Raw genomic sequence first — 5,145 nt, forward strand, 5'->3', positions numbered from 1 at the left:
TGTGTGTGAGGGTTTTTTTTCTGAACATATTCCCGATAAGCCTTTTGGCATGAACTTAATGCCATACGTAACACTACTTTGATGGTAACTACAACTTCAACACGTCTCCTTTATGGAAAAACAATTCACTTTCATTGTTCTTTCACAAAACTTTTCTCAGCTCTTAACACTTCTGGAGCCTCGTCTATAAATTTTCAACCGAATTGATTTCAGGTGATTGACCGGGACATTCCAGCAGACTAACTTTCTTTCTCTGAAACTAATTGAAAACTTCCACGGCTGTGTGTTTGAGATCTTTGTCTCGCTGAAAAATCTACCTCTGTTTCTTCTTCAGCTTCTTATCTTTGAATCCCCCAAATCCTTCCTTTAATGAAATGAATACTGAACCATATTTTGGAAAAAAAAAATTTAAATAATCCACACCGCCACGTCTCCCCCTCCAAATGTGATTTTGGTTTGGTGTAATGTTCAGTGTTATTCTTTTTCCATATAAATACATGCATTTTGATCTCATCTGACCCTACTATATTCCCCCAAGTATCTTTGACTTGCTCAGATTTTGTGCATTGAATCCTAAATGAGCCTCCACATTCTTCTTTTTCAGCTGTGAGATAACAGAGCCCACTCGAAGAGAGCTACTGACCATTCAGAAGGTTAGAAATGCATTTGTAAGAAACACGATCAATATGTTTAGGAACATGGAGGCTGGGTAAAGTCTTGAGAGAGCCCTTAGTTTTTCCCCATCATGACATGCTCCATTTCCGATACTTTGGCAATGATAAACCTTTTTTGTTTTTTATAGGATAGGACCAAACCAAATTATGTTAACAGTCGCAGATAGGGGGCAGTATTGCTTTCTAAATAAAAGCAGATTTTAGGTATTTTCTTTTCGCACTTTATCTTTGTCATGTGTTCAATACTTATTTCCTGTTTCATTTCACTTGATTATGTTGATGGAATTATTTGTTTCAATTTCTCTCTTTTCTTTCATTTGTTGTTTTGGAAGAGAAATATCAATATCCACCACATGAAAAACCTCATTGAGAAAGCCATTTCAAAGTAATTCAAACCTTATTTTTTCCAAGAGATTTTTCCAATATTTCCTGTAAATTCCCACTGACCACTGCTGGTAAGAATATCCATTGGACAATCACTGATATTCAAATTGCTTAACAGAAGTCATTTTTCCCTTAAAAACCATCACTTCTCCTCTTTTATGAGCAAGTACGTGTCTGCAAAGGGAGCAAGGTTCCGAGAATGATCTGAGAGCTTGGTCCTTTATCCGATATATCACCTGCAGCAAATGGAACCATGTGGAGTCAAATTGCCTCAATAAGAGCTTCGAAATGACTCAACACAATATTCTCCCTCCACCAGGAATCTATAGATGGGCCATTTAGCATCTGTGACCCCACCGCCTGCTACCGGGGGAGAATTATGGCCCTTCAAAAAGGAAACTATCATAGATTTTAGTGAAATAAGAAAATGTCCCTAGGTACCGGTAGAGCAAATGAAATTATGCATGACCTCCTCATTACTTGGCCTAATAAGTGATCTATGGACTGGGAACAATAAAAAGCCAGATGCCATGGAGACGTATGAACCGGGAAGGTAAAAAAAGATGGTGAAAATAAATCCACTGCTGCATATTCAGCTCTGTGGGAATGCATCAAAGTCAAATTTCCTCCTCTGTCTCTTTGTCATTTGTACGTGCGCACACACTCTCTCTCGCTTGCTCTCTCTCTCTCTCTCTCTCTCTCTCACACACACACCTTCAGACTCTCCTCAGAGGCATACAGCTGATCCCCGTAAGAGTCTGATTAAATGAAAAGTGTGATCCCCATTTCTCCATTCCAGGGTCAATGAATACCAATAAGAGGCAGATATCACAGTCCTCTGCATGCGTGTGTGGGTGTCCGTGGGCATGTGTGAGTGTGAATGCTGGACATTGGCTGTCAGCAGATATTAACACAGGCTCGTCAAAGCAGAAGAGTGCACAAGGTGTGGAACCTCAAGCTGGGTTAAGTAATTGGATTCTTGTTCAATAAAAGCTGGGCTGAGAGTGGGTTTGCATCTGTGTATGAGGTAAAGGTGAGCAGGCATATATTAATGGAAAGTTATAATTATTTTGTGTGCAATGGATACTAGACGGTGTTGTGTTGGGATGGGGAACAGCTCCATGACGATGCTATGAGCAATAGAACAGGTTCCACCTTTCAGGGCTGGAGACCTTTAAAACAGGTTTATGTTAGGTTCAGGTTCGGATGTCTGTTAACCGGGCAACTTAATGTACAATCTACAAAATCTGAGCTTGTAGTGAAGTGGAAAGAAGGAAAGCCTTTGTTGAAAGATAGCCAAATTAAATGAAGTCCTTTCAATGGTTTGCCTTTAGTAGTGTAGGGGAAACTTGGAAAAAGGTACTCATGTCAGATAAGACTCGTCTTGCTAACTATGAAGCACAGTGGTTGTAGCGTCATGCTGTGGTCAGAATTGCTTTCATCTGGGAGAACGGGAAGCTGTTCAGAGTCGATAGGAAGGCAGATGGACGCTAATATAGTGAAATTCTGGAAGATAACCCATTAGAGACTGCAAAAAAGCAGAGACTTTGGTGTGGTTAGATCAAAACATTTTCAGGTATTAAAATGGCACAGTCAGAATCCAAAAACAAATTCAATTGAGAGGAAGTGGTGCGGCTCAAAAACTCCCCTTAGTTCCTTTTATGCAATCTAACTGTTTTGGAGTTATTTTTTAAAGACGAAGGCAGAAACAAACACAGTGACCACAGCTGCAAAGCTAAAAAGTTTGCACCTTTTATTTCAAGTTTGTTGTTTCAAGTTGTGTCCAATCCAATTAAATACCATATTTTATTTTTGTTGCACCTCACTAGTCCACGCTTCTTTGCATCTGTATAGATCTAAGTATTGATATTATCAATGGTATCGGTTTCAGAGCAAAGTTAGCTTGATATGATCAATAATATGTTCGCACTTTCTCTTCCATATGTCCTGCAAATTGCTCGAGTTTCGCCACAGAGTGCATGCCGTAGCATATGCAGAAATTCAAATGTCAAATATCAAGGGCTTTCATTTTTTATTTGAGAGTGGGATTTCATACCTTTATAATGTGTGAACTGAATCTGCCTGCTTATTTTCAAATGTAATCCGTTTAATTCCCTCATAAGTGCAGATTTATTATTATCTATTCTGCCAGGTGGAAAATATCTTACTGGAACTCAAAAACATATATCTATGTAAAGGTATATATTTACCTCAAACCTGAACTATGGGTGAATATTAATGATTGAAGGAAAATTTGTCTTGGTGTTTGGGTTATATGGAGCTACAGACTCAAGTATCCTAAAAAACAATTGCATGAGGTATAAAGTCACAAGGGAATTATATTATTTCTGTACTGCTACACTGTCTTCTATTATAGTCCTTTAATTAAGAAACACTTTTTCTGCATTTTATCATAATCAACTAACTGAAGTTGAATGACCAAATAATTTAATTATATTTTTTAAAGAATTGCTATCAGTTTTAGTGTCAGTGATGCTAATCCTGTATTTACCTGGTATTAGATCTATAACAACATTCTCAGCCTTTTACGTATGAAGTGAAATGATGCCACATGACAAAATATAAAACAGTTTACGAGGTGGTAATACTTTTTCAATGCACTGAAAGCGCACATTTAATATGTACAGGATGTTCGTCTTAGGAACAGAAGTGAGAGCTGGCGTTGAACCACTGTCTTTCTTCTTCTCATTTGAGCTCTGATGACAACTCAGCCCTTCAGCTTCCCTCCGCTGCTCTCTGGGAGATTTCATACAGACCTAATACCAGATGGAACATGGAGTTTCTTGAGCATGTCCCGGTTCTGCCCAGAGACTCGCTTCCCAGCAGTTGCTCTTGGTTTCTTCAGTCCCACGGCGGCAGTCTCAGGAGGTGTTGCTGTGAGGTCTCTGGTTCACCTAACTTGCGCCTGTTGGTGTGAAGGACCTGCAGCCTGCCCTTCAGGACTCCTGATATTCACATGCTGTCATGGCGGATGAGGCCATTTTCCCCCAGGAAGAAACTAATTCTGGTTATCCGTGTCTAGGACTTTATTCCTTCAGTTACTGTCCAAAAACCTGTGACCACAGGTGAGGGTGAGAACAAAGACTTGAGAGGTGGGAAATTAAAATTAGGCTCAGAGCCTCTGCTGCCTGGACACAAAGACACTGCCACAGACGTTGTACCAAGCTGACAGCCAATTTCATTTTCTGTTTCAAGAAGGAAGTCGTTGTGTTAGAAGTCAAAGTACAAGTCGGCGTCCTCACACTGGTGTAAAAAAATAAAAAATCCTGCTACAAGTGGACAAACATTCATTCTAAAAACACAGGAGAAATTACAGATTTCCTTTCATTGGTCATTCAGTTTCAGAGATTTCACCCATCTTGAAGCTGAGGGTGCACTGGGGATGACATGGGGACACTGAATCAGAACATTCCCCATTCCTTTCCTCAGTTAAGCTGTCATGAAACACGGCATGACTGTTCTTTATAAACCACAGTACAAAGGAGTTCTGGCTATTTGATAATCACTCTGCCTGCTTTATGTTTATTGCCCACTTGATGGCACAGTAGAGCAAATGAAGCATCATAGTGCTTCGTCTAATGAGTGGACCAGTTGGAATCACAGTAAATATTAACTAATCTTCTCCTTTTTAAAGAAACTCGTTGGTAGCAGTCAGGCTAAGGTTGTTTCGTCCTCAGCCAAAGCAAAGCTGTCAACCAGTTAGATAAAAACTGAGGTAAAAGTAAAACCTCCTATTGGACTGTTATTCAAGCATGTGTACATGTTTGCCATAAAAACAGCTCAAGTGAATCATTACATTAATATTTACAGTGATATTAAAAGGCTGTCAGGACGATAATGCTTGCATGGAAACTTCTATCCAGAATTGTATATGAAATACAATAACGATCTTTTGAAGATAATCAACTTGTGAAAATATTGATGAGAACATGATAGAAGCTAGTACTTCTGTAGTTCTCATGAGGATTTCTCCACCAATTATTGAGAAGAGCATAAATTATTTTTGACATGACGGACAAATTATATATATTTAAAGCTTTTACTCCTTGTGCTTTATTAGGACTCA

Source organism: Gambusia affinis, linkage group LG09, assembly GCF_019740435.1.
Source record: "Gambusia affinis linkage group LG09, SWU_Gaff_1.0, whole genome shotgun sequence".
Taxonomy (NCBI): Eukaryota; Metazoa; Chordata; class Actinopteri; order Cyprinodontiformes; family Poeciliidae; genus Gambusia; species Gambusia affinis.